The 17,763-nt window shown below is 36.4% G+C and overlaps 1 protein-coding gene across 1 annotated transcript in view; it reads right to left on the bottom strand.

The window, feature by feature from the left end:
• LOC134818475 (mucin-5AC-like) overlaps positions 1-7,359 on the bottom strand; it is a 112,959-nt gene extending 105,600 nt beyond the window's left edge. The window contains exon 1 of the mRNA XM_063828058.1: positions 7,335-7,359. The gene's annotated coding sequence lies outside the window, so the exon portion shown is untranslated. The remainder of the gene's footprint in view (positions 1-7,334) is intronic.
• Positions 7,360-17,763: the final 10,404 nt, after the last annotated feature.

The raw sequence follows: 17,763 nt of genomic DNA on the forward strand, positions 1-17,763 counted from the left end.
GGACGAAATATATGAGTAAATCTAAGTCTTATAAACCAGGAATCATCTTTCTTGATCCTAAGAAGGCCTTTGACACAGTGAATCATGAAATATTGCTTCAAAAATTGGCAATTTATGGAATTGGTGGCATTGCTTTAACTTGGTTTAAGAACTTCTTATCTTGTAGATATCAATGCACTAGGATCAATGGCAAACAAAGCTCATTTTTAGAAGTTCTGAGTGGTGTACCACAAGGAAGCAATCATTGGGCCTATATTATTTAGTATCTCATAAATGACATCATTTATGCCTGTACCTATCTAAGCCCTTTCTATTTGCAGATGATGGTGCACTATTCTTGATCAAACCTGCAGAAGCACATTTATAAACATGAAAATAGAAACTTATGACAATCTTTAAATGGCTCAGTGTTAATAAATTATCACTCAATGAAAAGAAGACTGAATTCCTATTGTTTGATTCTGTTGATCAACATGATGAATTAACCATTATATGTAATGCGGTAACTTTCACAATCAAGGAATGCAAAGAGACAAAATATCTTGGCCTCATTCTAGATAGTAAATTAAACTTCAAAAGCCATGTAGATTATATTATTAGGAAGGTCATGAAGAGAATTGGTACCATGTATAGAAGTAAAGCACTGCTACCCATTAAATATAGGAAAATGTTTGCCAATGCACTCATGTTGCCACAATTCGTTTATTTAGACACGATCTATTGTAGAGCTGGCAAGACAAAACTTGCTGAACTTGACACTCTGTACAAAAAGGTAGCCCAAATAGCTCTCAACGTTCCACAAACAGAGAGCAGCCTTAATGTTTATAGAGACATGAAATGGTTACCACTCCATCTTAGACGACAACTCCATTGTCAAATTATATGTTTAGAATCATCCATGACAATTTGTCCTACGAACTTTATGAACAAATTTAGTTACATATCAGGAGGTAGTAGGAGCGGCGGCAAGCTGCAACCTATATGTTAATAGAATCAACATCACATAAAACTTTCATACTTGGGGGCAAATTGTTGGAATAATGTTCAACAGATATACGAAATCTGCCCGATGTTAAAAGCTTTAGTGATTCGTATAAGAAACAAGCTACTCTCATCTATAACAACAGACCCTAATTACACCGTCGACAATTCATATGAAAAATTTTACACTGCAATCATAGTCGACGATAACTAAGTATCTTCTAATTCTTTTAAATCTGAGGCATATATAATTAATGTATTGAAAGGTTATTCCCTTTTTTAACACCTTACCATTCTGATTGATTTTGCACATGACTGACATGCTTTAACTGGAGAAGGGGTTCGCACAGTGGTAGTTTTATAAACCACTTTTAATTTATTGACCTATTATACCTAGTGGTAGTTTTATAGACCACATTTAATTTATTAACTTATTATACTTAGTATTTATTTTTGGTGACTGTATCACCCAGTTTTAACATTTGATAATTGTACAGTTTATTGACGACACATTGACTGAATGTTATTTTATATTCTAATTTATATTCTAGATATTTTATTTATTTTTCAACAGACGACAACTTCCTGTTTTTTTTTTCTTCTTTATTAGTTACTCATTTCTCTTGTACAGACTGTTTTACAAGGACATTGACAGAAGATACTAACATTAGGCATTCATTATTGCATCTAAATTATTTCACTTGCATTAGGTTTAGAAATTTTATTCTCTGGTTAACAGATTTCAAATGTTCAATTAATTTGTAGTATGACAGTAAGGTATATAAGAAGTTATTTAATTTTGCTTGGGCTATTATATTGACTATTGAGGTTTAATGATGATATGGAATTTGAATTTTAATATATAAAGTTACACTATGTGGTTGGGGCATTTTGCATAGTAAATATGGTTACTACTCCTATATATCATATTATTTGATTGGTATTCGATTTCTGATTATTTCCCTAGGAATATGATTAATATATCTCAATTTGGCTTTAGGTAGGGTGCCCCGCTAAAAGAACTGGATTCTTCCAGGAAGCATCCCATGCACAGAGCTTGGTCTACATATATATTAAATTATTAACCATTCATTCTGTATGTGCACAAAAATTTATTTCAATAAAATAAATCAAATACCTTTTTGTTTAATGCAGCCAAGCTTTGGAACACTGTTCTTTTAAAAATGCTCACTTCAAGCAATTGCCTAGAAGCTTCCATTAACTTGATAAAATCGAGAACCAAAGCACTATTAATACAATCACAGGCTGCTGACTTAAAAGATACTTAATAATAATAATAATAAATTAATGTTATTTTGATACAGCACCAAAAGGTTAAATAATTTAAATTTAACCCTTATGCTCAGCTGTAAATGATACCTAAATGACAGTAGAGATCGTGCATCTCGCCTTGGACTGGAATTAAAAACGGAAGTTTATAGCTACAAGTTAAATCCTGACTAAATAAGGCAGAAACACCTTTAACAAGAAGATATCCAGGAAAGGTTAGCAGGTTTTCTAACAAAACATATGAAAAATAGATGATGACCACAAGAAATCTATGTATGAGACTCCAAATATATATAACTCCAAATATACAAACAATCTGAATACTTCAATATCCAATACAAAATTATTAAAAAAGCTTACTGCAGAACAGTAACTGATGTTACAGAAAATCCAATACAGTCATGTCAAATTATCTGGGCAACATACAAGTCTAGAGACGGTGAAATAAACAGAGTGGAAGAAGATGCTAAAATACTTGAGACAAAATACAAAGAATAAGGCAGCTTTCTCCTGGGTGCCAACCCAAAAAATGTTGGTGTCCCGGGATAGAGCCTCCTTTTCTGACCTACACTAAAATTTTGTTGGCAGACACAGTGAAACACGGAAAAGAATAATATCTCGAATGTTGCCCGAAAATCCTGAAAAATTAGTAGCCTAAAATAATTTAATTTAAAGCGTAAAATTGACCTGCTATAGGATGAAGATTTTAAAAATCTTCTGATAGTGTATTATTTACTCAGTACATATCAAAGGACTTTCTAAACAGATGAGCTTTTAGTTTTCCCTTAAAGTCATTGATGTTTACACATTTCCTGATTTCTTGAGGAAGGTTGTTCCATAATCTTGGAGCAGATGAAGAGAAGGCTCTTGGTGGACTGTTTATAGGGCAATGAAGAGACACATCTCTGCCACCACTGGGATTGTACTTGACAAGGTTTGACAGGTATGAAGGTGCTAGTCCATGGAGCAGTTTGAAAGTTAGCAGGAGTATTTTAAATTCAATACGTTCTTGTACCTTGAGCCAATGAAGTTCTTTTATGTAGGGCTCAACTTCTTCTCTCCTCTTTAGACCTTTAACTAAGCGACATGCTCTGTTTTGCAGAGATTGTAGCTGTTTCAAAACAGAATGATTAGTACCATAGTAAAGTGCATTGCAGTAGTCAAGCGAACTAATAACAAGAGATTGTACGATGATTTGCATTTGATCTTCAGAGAGGAATGGTTTCATTTTTGCAATATTCCGCATCTTGTGGCAGTTTGCAGCTTTAAGCTTCTTTATCTGAGGATTTAGAGTCAGAGAGGAATCCAATGTAAAGCCAAGGTTTTTGGTAACGTTAACAAGTCTTATACAGACAGAAGATTTTAGGAAGACACCTCCAATTTCTAATTCTGACAATAAACGTTTTGAACCAAAAACTATAATTTCAGTTTTAGTTGGATTCAGAAGAAGGAAGTGATTCGTCATCCAGGTCTCGATTTCTCTAAAACAGGAGGGCAGGTCTTCGCTGAGGACTTGATATTCTGTAGCGGATGAAAATGACTTGTAGATCTGGTGATCATCAGCATAGCCATGGATCAGAAATTGCTTTGATTTTACAGAAGAGTAAATTGAGCGGATGTAGATATTGAACAACACAGGGCCAAGGACAGAGCCCTGTGGGACACCAAACTTTATTACAATTTCTTCAGATTCTAGGTCACCTATCTTGACTTTTTGACAACGACCACGGATGAAGCTGGTGAACCATTTCAAGGCTGTTCCCGCAATCCCAATCTCACACTTCAATATATTGATCAGTTTGATATGGTCAACTGTGTCGAATGCAGCACTCAGGTCTAAAAGCATTACAACTGTTGCTGTGTTTTCATTAGTGGCTATGAGGAGGTCATTGACTATGGTAATGAGGAGTGTTTCTGTGCTGTGATGCTTTTTGTAACCAGACTGGTGGTCGATGTTGAGATTATTCTTGGCTAGATGTTCATTGAGGCATTTTAATACAAAGCGCTCAATGAGTTTACCGATGAATGTAAGATTAGAGATGGGTCTATAATTCTTTAAGTTCTCAGTGTCTAGGGAATCTCCTTTGATTAGGGGAGTGAGATGTGCTAGTTTGATTCCCTCCATATTTCCAGTTGAAAGAGAAACGTTGATAATATCACAAAGGGTAGGGAGGATTAGCTCAAGGTGCTCTGACAAGAGTTCTTTAGGTAGTGGATCAATCGATGAGGTTTTGATGCCAGATTCTTTGATCAATTCTCTTACTTCAAAAATAGTAGCTTTTCTAAATTCAGATAATGCCTGGCCATTGAAGTTTGGAGAACTATTAGTCACAGTAGTGTTGGGAAATGATGTTCGGATTTTCTCAATTTTTTCAGTAAAATACTGGTTAAAGGCATTTACAGTTTCCTGAAGATTTTCTGAAGATGGTAAAGTGAGGTTCTTTTCTTTATCCAGGAAAGTGTCTACAAATTTGTAAAGGCTCTTTTGTGAGTGTTTGTATTTTTGGAAAGTATTAGAGAAAAACAGTTTTTTCTTTTTGAGAGTCAGCTCTGAACAGTGCTCTCGCAAATGAACAAAGATATCATGATCAATGTCAAGACTTGACTTTTTCCAGGCTTTCTCAGCCTTTCTTCTGTCGGCTCTTGCAACTTTGTATTCGCCATCAAACCAGGGAGCAGTGGGAATGTCTTTGATGGTTTTGGAATATTCTGGAGCATGTACATTTAGTATATGTTGACACCCATTGTTAAATTGAGTCACAACATCAGAGAAGCTCTTTTCTTCAAAAACCAACTCAGATAGAGCAACAGATAAATCACCTTTAAATTGTTCCTGATCTATGTCTCTGATCTTTCTAAAGCGTATGACTTTCTCACATTTGTCGATGTCAGGAGGCTTATGAAGCTGAAATATAATCGGATAGTGGTCACAGGATGGGAAGCTTTTGGCCATGTTTTGCATTACCTCAACAGAAGTTTGATCTACTACTTTGTGCGAAGAAATAACAGGATCAAGGATGTGACCTTTTTTATGTGTTGGTGAGTAGACAAGTTGATGAAGCCCAAAAGATGATAGTATGGTGCTCCACTCGCTCACATGGGCAGAGATTCTGTCTAGGTGCATATTAACATCTCCGCATAGCAAGAAATGCTTGTATTTTGAGAATGCATCCGCCAGGAAATCTTCAAAATCAGAGAGGAAATTTCCCAAGGACCCAGGTGGACGGTAGACACAGGAGCAGAAGACGACAGACCCATCAACGAGTTTCAGTTTTGCGTTAATTGCCTCAAATGATCCGTCATTGTTGGCAAAAACTTTGATTAGACGAACACATGATTTGTAGATTATGGCAACACCTCCACCTGATTTGTCTTTGCGATACACTTGGTAAAGTTTATAGCCATAGTTTTTTATTATTGCAGTGGTGTTGTTGTTCTCATCAGTTAGCCATGTTTCTGTAACAAAGAAAATAGATATGTTGTTATCTTCTAAAAAGTTCATAACATGGTCAACTTTGTTGTTTAGAGAGCGAACATTCCAGCTTGCACATTTCATACTAAGGCTCTTAACTCCAGTCTTGTTCTTCACCAGTTTTTTTGGGTGTAATATGAGATTGAATGCTTAAGCTTGTGCTGTTCAGAGATATAGGCTGGGCATGATCTATCTGTGGCTGAGTGTGTGTACTGTTCATCAGTTCTATTAGAATTTTACAGTTAGCACAGGAGGGTTGAAAGGAATGTGTGTCTTTATTTGTACATGAGTTAGTTTCATGATCTTCAGTGCAATGAGCACAGACATGGTTAGATGCTTGGCACTGGGCTGAGTAATGACCAAACTTTTGGCATTTATTACATCGTTTGATGTAAAAGTGATCATACACCTTGCAGCGGTACAAACCTATCGATAGGAAACTGTCACGATTTTCAATTAGCTTCCTTATGGCATTGCTCACTCTAACAGAAGCTTGAAACAGTGGTTTTTCTGTTTGATAATTTCGTTGTTTGCGGACTGAGAGTACAGAGAATGTTTCACCAGAATCAATGAGGGACTTGATGTCAGGGTAAAGTTTCATAATGGTTTCAAAGAGATCATCAGTTGTGATTTCATCTCTAATCCCGGAAATGGATATCGTAGGCAATTTGGTTATAGGTTGCTTGAGATCAGATTTGGGAAATTTTTTGGAGATAGATTGAACTAGCTTTGTTCGATCAGCTTGACTAGATGTGGTGATAACTGTCTCACCTTTCTTGTTTTCGAAGGTATTATCTACAAAAATGTTATTTTCTGTGATAATAGTTTTAAGGTCAGATAATGGAACTTTTTCTCCCCCTTCAGAGACTATTACTGAAGCTGGATGCCTCAGTTTTTCTACTCTGCTGCTGTCACGCCAGGGATTTTCGACAACACCATTAGAGCCACCAGTTTCATGGTTACTATTAACTGGTGAAAGGGTTGGTGATATGTAACAGTTTCCTGCGGTCAAACTTAATCCATGAAGAGTGGCAGGATTTAACAAGAGATTTTTAATGGTGTCTATGTCAGCATCTAGTTTTGACATTTTTGTTTCAAGGGTGTGTACATGGGTTTTTAAATCAGCAGCGTTTCTCAGGTTTGCTAATGTAACACAAGAGTCACAATGGAAGAGGAAACTTCCAAAACGTTTACCTTTCTGTTTTGATTCAGTGTTAGCATTGAAAGATTTCAGTAAGGACGGGGAGCATACATTATCAGGAAAGTTAACACGTTTACCGTCCTTTAGTTCATAACAAGTAGCGTGAAAATTGCTCTTACATTCATAACAACATACCACTTCTCCTTTAGAATCAAACGAGCAGTTTCTGCAGATTCCATCAGCAGCTAACATACGTGGATCGTTCACAACAAAACAAGGGGGGCTGGCACTATCATCATTGTCATTATCATTACCATTGTCATGTTGCCCCTGTAAGACATGATTTGAGGAGTCCAGCCTCTGAGTTTTGATCGGGATCTACCATTCTTTTGGGAGGATGGAGACAGATATAAAATCTTTTATGATGTATAACTCAGAAGTTTCGGGGTCCTCAAATTATTTGTTATATAGTAGTGTTGAAAGTATTAAAACTTGGACTCCAAACAATTTTGGACTCCAAACAATTTTAAATTGCAGTAACCTAATCTTATTGCAGCGGCACACACTTACTATTACTATCGTGATTGTACTACAGACTGAAAAACTCTCAGATCGATTTTGGGCGTTTTTAACCACTTGTAATTAAACATCTTAATTTATAAATGTTTATTTAGAACGAATTAATAATTAATATTTGATAATTTATTGGATAGTTTAGTCTGATATTGATACTGATAGTGTTATTATTGAATGAAGCTTACTCCAGACATAAATAATACTACTTCTTTTAACAAAGGGACTTGGAGTGTAAACGACCAAGTTTGCATAAATGTCTATCCAACCAAGACTTCAGGAGGCAAGGGTGGGTGCGTATACTTTACGGTCTGCAGTCTCCGATCCTGTATCACCCTGGATTCTTTTCGACGTATCTTTGTAAAAGGTATATACCTTTTAGTCACTCTCTTGCCACTCCAAGTCCACTATGATATTATTAGCTTTAGCAATGCACTTTCTCGCGTGATCATCAAATTTAAAAGCACATTCTTCATAGCATTGACAAAAAGAAATGGCCATCTTACTACTATTCTATACTGTTCCTGTGGCTGTGGAGAACAGACTGCAAATCATTTACTGACTAGATATGATCATGTTGCAATGAAAAATAAATATATTGCAGGACATACTAAATGGCAGTTGGTACCAAAGCTGCAGATCTGGTCGAATCGTTGACTTCGGCTGACTAACCCAGCAGTTCCAGGATCAGCAATGGACTAATGGATTTGGCATTATAAGTAAGCCTCAGGTGTAGCGCTCGATTCTATGAAACATCTTTTCGTATGTAATAGACAGTTATAGATGCGAAACATTTTCGCGCAGCGCTACAGTAATTGCAAAATTGCAAAAATTGCAAAAATCCAAATATCTTTTATGTTTTAACAGCTCAATAAATGTTTACCTGGGGACCCCGGCCCAGGCTATTGTATTTATGTTCACAATCATAGAGATTCGGCGGAATTACATGCTGAGCGCCGCCCAGTAAAAATAAATGTTTGCTTTTACTTTTTTTGTTTGCGTTCAGTTTGCATTTTCTCGCAACCACTTTGGTAGATCGAAAAAATTCACCATTGGGCCTCGCCGAGCTGCGAAGGATTGACATCGTGAATCAAATTTTACTCAAGCTTACGTACCTAGCTGGGGATCCTAGGCTATAATGTTCATAAACATGTGGATAGAGATTTGGCGGAATGAACAGCTGAGCGCCACCCAGTAATTAAAAACTGAAGCCTTTTCACTATTCAGAAAATACTTGTCATACGTTGTATGACCCGCCGCGCACAAGTGCGCGGCTCCCCTGTACCGTATATACTCTACAGGGGTGACACCATAGTGAAACGACCGTGGGGCCACTACGACCGTGGGGTAACTACGTAATACAAGAAAATACAAAAAGTTATAATTTGTATAAAATAATATGCATGATTAAATAACATGTAATATAAAAACATAATGTGAAATACCAGCACCAATTTAATTCTGTTAAATAATTTGACATACGTTGCATGCCACTTTTCGCGTGCGAAGCGCGCGCCGCCGAAGGCGGAAATATCTATGATATTTGGGATACGTAACATGTATCAATAAATAATTTACAATTTAACCTTTTTTATCCGAATCGTTAAAAATACGTATTTCTTTTAATTAGGAATTATTAATATAAATTATAAATATGGAATACAAATGAATTGCTCCAGAAATGAAAAATGATTAAAAAACCAAATTCAAAATTTGAATAATCAATAATTTTGTAGCGCGATGCACTACTGGGTCGCGCCGCGCATCAAATAATTCTTCTTGCAACCAAGATCGGCGAGATGCACCACTGTACCTCACCGAGCTGCGAAGGATTGACATCGTGAATCAATCAATAATTATGCAAAAAGAAAATTATCAAAAATGTGTATCACGTCTTGACGGATGTAAGTTACTCGTCTAAATTTCTTCGAAGTAGCGCGCGCCGCTTTCTTCTCGAAAGTGCTACGAAGTAGCGAGCGCCGGGCCAGACCATTAACAATGGTCAATATCACGTCGTGACCCCCATTGTCGGTTTACTTAGTATTGGTGAAAACCACGATACAGCCACGATACAACGGCGCACTCGTGCGCGGCGGGCATACAACGTATGGATATCAAAAATATGATAATGTAAAATTTAAAAATTAATGGTTTGGTATTTATAATTTGATATAATATAACAAATATTTTTTAAACTTTAAAATAGATACAATTTAAAATTTGAGTGTGAGCTGATGCAATGAATTTAAAGTGGCAATTTAAATGTTAAACGCCGCGCGCTATTTCAAAGAAAAATGAAATTGAGCGCTATTTTACGAGAACATCTATAATTTGGTAAAGAAGCATTTTTAGTAGATTTTGATCGTTTGATTTGGGATCTCGTCAAGTTTATTTATTTATTATAACAAGAATATTTCTAAGTATAACGCCTTCTATATTCAACCTTAGTCATTGAATATAGTTGATTATCAATCCCAATGCAATAGTTCATAAATTTAGATGGACTCAATGGATAATGACACGGATAATGTCAGTTAAACAAAAATTCAGTAAAACAAAAATTTCAATTTTATGCCATTTATTACAGAGTAAACAAGTTTACAATAAATCAATTTGATATTTAAAGGAATCCTAATTCAATGTGTAGTATGATTGTCACTCTTTAAATAGATTAGATATAGGTTGACGGGGCAAAGGAGTGTGCGTGCTGTTCGCTATTGCTCACACCAAACGGCAACCTAGTAAATGTTTTGTATGGACACCGGTCTCTATCACGATACAAAATTAGGATTGTAGCATTTATTGTATAACTTTTAGTGCAGTGGAGGGAGCGGTGTGGTGCATTAATAGAGTGACAGCCTACTGATTTAGAGTTGTTTTTAAGTGAGCATAATGTGTATATTTTTGGACCTAAAGGCTTTACTATGGCAACTTTAAAATTGGTTCTTTTAATCATTTATTAAATATCACTTTAAAAATATATAAATCTGGTATCGGTTCACACTGTGAACCAGTCCTATAAAAAAAAACCCTCTTAAATTAAATATTATCTAAATAATAGATACCAGTATGTTAGTGTACTTGGTGAAGAATCAGAGCCTCTCCCAGTTAAACTAGGCGTACCTCAAGGATCCGTTTTGGGCCCCTTGCTTTTTCTTATCTATATAAATGACATCTATAGATGTAGTACATTAGGAAAATTTGTACTATTCGCAGATGACACAAACATCTTTGTAGCTGCTGAAACTAAGGAACAAGCATACAAAATAGCGAATGAAATTCTCGACTCTGTGTGCCAATATATGCGCCATAACCTACTGCACATTAATGTTAAAAAATCTTGTTACATGTACTTCTCGCCTACTAAACGTAAGACCATTGATAATACTGAAAATGACTTGAATCTAGAAATTGATGGGATCCCGATCAAACAGGTTACTGAAACGAAATTTCTAGGTGTAATTATTGATGACAAACTGAGTTGGACACCTCATATCGAGAAACTAACTAAGAAATTAAACAGCATATGTGGCCGCATTTATCGAATAAAAAACTCCCTCCCCAGCCAGCTGTACAAACAGATATACCACACTCTTATTGAATCTCATCTAGGATACGGTATAACTGTATGGGGTGGTGTATCAATTAATAAGCTTTCACCACTATTCCTTGCACAGAAGAAATGTGTCCGAATCTTATTTGGGGACTCGGAAGCATTTAGCGACAAGTTTAAAACTTGTTCTCGTAGCAGGCCAATCCAGTGCAGTATAAACAAGAAAGGTCAAATATCCAATGAATCAACTATACCTCACATTAAACCGTGTTCTATATGTATCAGCTTGAGGAAGACTGGTGATAAACAAGCAAGGCCACATCGCTGCCAAATACTTGGGGCAGAATTCCACTCTAGAGAATCAACAAAACCTATTTTCCAATCTAAGGAACTAATGACAGTACATAACATATATAGATACAGATGCATTACTGAAACAATGAAGATAGTGAAGAGTCATCAGCCCATATCCATGTATTCTCTCTTTAAGAAGTCTGAGCTCAGAGATGACAGATTTGTGACACCACACTCATCTCACAATTTCGCATATAAAGGGGCAAATTTATGGAATAGGTTTCTTGAGCAGTCAAATGCACGTGGTAAAATAGGTTCACTAGGTTCAATTAAATCCCGATTGAAGCTTTCTATCATGAAGGCTCAACACCAACCTGACAATATTAACTGGCAGGACTTAAACTTCAACACTTTCCTATGAAAAGACCCCCATTTATATTTATATATTTTAGATTTTACACCTGTCACTCACATCATATATGCACCAGGACGTGTTCAAACCTGGTTGGTGGTTTTGTTACATTTCTCCCACTCTTTACTTCTGGGCCCCCAGATTGAAATCTGTAACATTTTAAGAAAAACTGAAACTACTGACAAAAACTAGACCCTTTGACTGAGGGCACCCTTGAATCAGTATTTTTTTAACATATTCAGGTCCTGAGATATAGCAGTTTAGTTGGGGGCCCTGGATATTGAATTTTGTAACACATTTCTATGTTACACTTTTTCAATGAGTTTTTAGAGAAGCTTCTTGATAGTTTTTCAAGTTCAGACCAGTTTTTCTAGGTCACAAAGGGTTCCATCAACCATATTCTTGACCAAATTTTGTACTTGGGCCCAAAACATTGAATTCTGTAACATATTTATGTTTTCACTGCCAAGGTCATATGGTCAAGTTCGGAGACAACCTGTACATTTTTTACTTTTTTAGAAGTGTGTGGTGGAGCCAGCTCAACACAGAATGAAACTCCCTGATTATATGGCTGACAAGACATTTTTCAGGACTTTCTCTGAGTAAAAAAAATAAATTAAAAGGTTGAACGGTTGAGCAGATACAGGTGGTTTTAAACAAACCCTTAAAAGGTGGAGATTTAAGTGGAGACTGGCTCTGGTTGAAGAAACTTTTGATTAAGGTGGAAAAGGTTATTGGTAACACAAACTACATCAAATTTGCAATCTGATGGTTTTATCAATATTTTATTTAAGTGCTCAACCGAGGTGGAGAAATTAAATGCACTTTTCAAAGCTGCTCAACCGGGGGTGGAGAAAGGTTTAGAGAATTCTAGGTTAGCTAGAAAGTTGCGTCTCGGTCTTTTCTACTTCCCGTTAAATTTTGTTTTTTCCATTGACGCTCAACAGGGTGGAGATCTTTCATTAAGAAACAGTAAAAACCCTGTCAAACATGCCTAAATTCATTGGTTTTATCACTAATTCTAATCTGCTCTGTTAACTGCTACTGTAGGGGATCATAAAACTGTTATCCCTTCTGTCTTAAAGCAAAGTGTTCTAGCAAATGAAAAAACTATCAAAGTTGTGAAAAGGTGCTCAACAAGGTGGGGAAATTGTTGATTAAACATTAAAACATTAAAAAATGCATTAAAACTGGCCCCACCGGGTTGAGTTGAGCTTTGGCAGTTGATTTCTGGAAGAAATAACATTGGGTGACCCTTTAGCATGTATACAACTCATCAAACTAGCCATCAACCACTCAACCGCGGTGGAGAACCTTGACATCTGAGGTCAAATTTACGCCAAAATTTGCCAAATTTGAGTCTCCACCTATGTTGAGTGTACTTTTCAGCAAGGATGCCTGGTAATATGAGTTGGTAGATGATTTAGAATCATTGGTATTGCAAATGGACTACCACAGTCACTCTACAGCTCCTAAACTACAGAATAACAGATTTTGAACTGCATGTTATGCTGTCTTCACCTCGGTTGAGCCGATTCTGAGGATCCTATTCTATGAAATATGATTGGTATAACCCATAATATTAAATATTAGGACTTTGGAGCAATTAAAAAGCATAAGAGGGTTGGTTCTAGTCACTTATATTAGCTCATGTAGTCAGTGAGCTGCTCCACCTGTGTTGAGCAGACAAACCTGCTCAACCGGCACTTTTTGAGTACTCACCTGTCTTACGTAACTTTAAATTGTGAAATTTGGAGTAAATATTTTTTCATAAGTGATTTACAGCTCCTTTATCTTTGTAATTTTCAGGTGGCCACTGTCTCCACCAAGGTTGAGTTATTTAAATTTTGAACCCAGATATCATTATAGAAAGGTTAGGAGTATAATATCTGAAGAGCCTGAACCCCTTGGACTGTCAGAGAAATTATAATTAATTTTACCGTTTATGGCAGTGAAATGAGTGTAATTAGTGACTGATTTTATGTACAGGTTGTCTCCGAACTTGACCATATCTGGAATATTCAATATATTTTTGTATTGGTAACATGGTTTTTAGATTCTCATACAAAATTCTGAAGCAATCCTTATTCATATAATTTGATAAAATGGCTGCGGAACTTGAATTATGTAACATTAGAAATTAAGTGTATAGAGTATGTACCCTAGTGTGAGGGGTGTTAGGTAAGCTATATTATAGTTTTTGAAGTTCAGACCAGTTTTTCCAGGTCACAAAGGGTTCCATCAACCATATTCTTGACCAAATTTTGTACTTGGGCCCAAAACATTGAATTTTGTAACATATTTATGTTTTTACTACAAAGCTCATATATTTGGAATGTTCAATATATTCTGGTACTGGTAACATGGTTTTTAGATTCTCATACAGAATTGTAAAGCAATCCGTATTCGTATAATTTGATAAAATGGCTGCGGAACTTGAATAATGTAACATTAGAAAGTAAATTTATAGAGTATAGTATATAGTATGTATCCTAGTGTGAGGGGTGTTAGGCAAGCTATATTATAGTTTTTGAAGTTCAGACCAGTTTGCCTAGGTCATAAAGGGTTCCATCAACCATATTATTGACCATATTTTGTACTTGGGCCCAAAACATTGAATTTTGTAACGTTTTAATGTTCCGGTCAAGCATTTTGTACACCAAAATTGTAAAATTTTGTATAAATTACGAGTCAATTGTCACTCTGCCACTTCAGTGGATAAACTCGTGACCTGACATTTTATTGTTACAAATTTCAATATATAGGGCCCAATTTCTATTTTCTATACAATTTGATACATAAATTAAACGTTTTTAAATATCCAACCTTTAATCTAATTAGCTATATTCATTTGATTAAATTTACCGCGTTCTGTCGTAAATTTAAATTACATTACATTTAAATTGTTACAAAATTCAATAATTTGGTCCCAATTATCATTTTTTAAATTTGTTAAGTTGTTTCATGTCTTTATTTTAATGCATCAACCAACTTAAAACCAATACTACATCAAACACCTCTGTATAACATACTCATTTGTAACCATGTTACGTTATTCAAAGAAATGGGCCTTTTATTGATTATGAGCCATATACCAAGATTGTTGTAATGCCTTTATACAAGAATTGCTGCACTAATAACCTGGTTTTAGAGTTAAATACATATCCTACACTAGCTGTGGTTGTAACAAACTATAAAGATATCATGAAAACAAGATTTTTCGCGGCCAGGTAGCGCAGTTGGTTAGCCAGCTTTGCAATCGTGAGATTGCGGGTTCAAATCCCACTGCCTGCCTGGTCGTGGGGTGAGTGTCGTTGACATTCAGCTAAGGATCGTGAGTGGTCTATGCAGCCCCCCGGTCTACTCAGCCGAATACTCGAGAAATCGGGTGTGAGGGTTAAATGAGGAGCTGCACATTGCAGCAAAGTCTCGGGCGAAGAAAGTATGGTACACACTACCTTAACCGTCACTGGCTAAAAACAAATCCTTCGGCTTCCTGTAATTGGCTGGTTGCACTTGTGTAACAATATGGCTGTTGGAATACTCCGAAGTAAAATAAGTGTCTAGATAAAAAAAAGATGTTACAAAATGTCCATTTTGGGCCTTTTTATGAACTCAAAAGTGGGCCTTTTTTCATTCCGCAGCTAAGCAAATACCTAAAGTACATTTTTGTGAAGCAAGAATCTTTAGAATTTAATAATTGGCTGAGCCATTGAAAAGTGTAACCAAATGTTACATTTTTCAATATAACTGGGCCATTTTACAATATTATTCATAGCCGATGACCTGAGACTATTTGTTATGACAATTATAATCATATCTGAAAGTTTCAAGACCATCAAGTAATTATTAATGGAGTTATTGTAAAAATGAGAAAATCGCCCATTTTGGCAGTGTAACAAAACCACCAACCAGGTTTGAACATGTCCACCACAAAAGAAAAAAGATTCATTCAATCATTACATTATACACTCACTCCACCACACATGCACACAAAACATTAAAGCAGGTTACACGCGGGTGTAACGTTCACTTTATCCGAAGGGAAAAATAATACTTTACGTAACGCGCGATTTACGTCTTGGTAGCTAAATTATTCAAGTGCTATTTGTCAGAGCGACACAAATGCGCGAGCGCTTGCGCGGCTCACCTATCCAACACTCTTGTTTACATCGTATCAGGCAATGATTCAGTTTAATTATGGTAAGGGCACAGCCTGTCAAAAACCCTTTTCGCATGATCCGTCGACACCGCCTGAAGGTGAATGCATAATAACGGATCATGAACGTACGGAATCAAACGTTAATAAGCTTGCAGCTTCCGATGAAAATGTATTCAACTTTGTGTCATGCTTGAATTGGTTTTGGACCTCTTCGCAATGCTTTTAATTTATTTATTATTGTTATTTAGTATTATGAGCTGATATGTATATATACATACGGTATCTTAAATTAAGCATATAGCGAGCATATTTAACAATTTTTAAGCAATAATGTATTGCGAGCAGCTGTAACTTAAATATCGCATAAAAATCATATAATTATAACACAAAACTAAAATTTTATTGGAATCTAGGTTAAACTCAGATAAAATTAATATCAGCCCCTTCGCCACTCTCAGCAGTCAACCAGGGCTCATAAAAGCTTAACAGCGCCTGGGTCCGTTCACCAACTGTGCTAATGTGAGTGGCGGTGTGGTAAAACCCATTTTAACAGCGTGAATATTTATCAAATATAAGCGCGCTAGCTGCTAGCATACTTGTATCATTTAATTTTTAATCAAATTTATTCGGATATATATTTATTGATTATGTATTGAATTGGTGATAAATAATAAAATTGTCTTTTCTCTCTCTTAAAAACCAGTGGCGTAACGAAGGGCCCTGCTGACCCCGCTGTGCAGGGGGGCGCCGTCTTAGGGGGGCGCCAAATCGTCGTTTGAATGTGGGACAATTTCGAAAACTTAACTAAAGTACTAGCAAAACTGGGCGTTTTGCTCTAGATACACACTTTTTTAGAGATTTTACCGGCGTATCCTCTTAAATCGCCTAATTTGTTCAATTTTAGGGAGGGGCACCAAAAGGAGAGGGGGCGCCAACAGGGCGGCGCTTTTTTCGGCAGGGGGGCGCCAACAGGCAACGTTACGCCACTGTTAAAAACGTCTCAATAATGGAAATAGTCATACAATTAAGAAATGTGGAATGTGCTAGCAAATTTCAAAGGAGTGGGACAATAATGAAGAAAGGAATCAAAAAGCAGTAGTACCAGTTTCGTTGAGGCCAGTTTGGCCTTAGCACCAAAAAGTTCGGGCCATAGCCACTTCCTACATAGTGTTTGAAACAGACATGATCAAAGTAGGTTCAAATCACGAGATTCCCAGGTGAGAATGCTGAGAGGGTGGAGCCTACAAGATTCCCTCTGAATGATCTTCAATTAAGCTCACATGTTCTGTCATACCATTCCACAGACATTCCTGAACTCATTAACAATACACTTTTCTTACCGAAAAATAAAACTTCTTAGGGACAGGAGCTTGCACCAAAAAATAACCAAAAAATAACCTACTTGTAATAGTGTGCAATATCAAACGTCACAAAAATCTGTGGTGATTTTAGAAAGCGTTATCTACAACGAAACTGATAGTTCTAGAGCATACTTTGCAGCCACTCGCCAACTAGCAGGTATCAAACGTGCTCCAACCATAAGTGTGCATGATGAAAACTCTAACTTCATAGGTACAGACACTGGAAAAGCTGCTACACTAAAGAACCACTTTGAAGAGAAGTTCACTGCAAAACATACAGTTGAGCCTATTGACACTTTCTTTGATCAACCTAGTCCTCTCGCTGACCCTATTACTGCTATTGAAGTTGAGATAGCTGCTAAAGCTTTGAAGAATGGTAGAGCCACTGGGCCTGATGATATCCCAAGTGAATTGATTAAGTATGCAAACAGAAGTGTATTTCAGAAATATGCAGACTGTATAAATACCGCATTTGAAACAAACACCACCATAACATCTATTGGAAAAGGCAACATTACTCCACT

This window comes from Bolinopsis microptera, chromosome 7 (genome assembly GCF_026151205.1).
Source record: "Bolinopsis microptera isolate Bmic1 chromosome 7, MBARI_Bmic_1.0, whole genome shotgun sequence".
Classification (NCBI taxonomy): domain Eukaryota; kingdom Metazoa; phylum Ctenophora; class Tentaculata; order Lobata; family Bolinopsidae; genus Bolinopsis; species Bolinopsis microptera.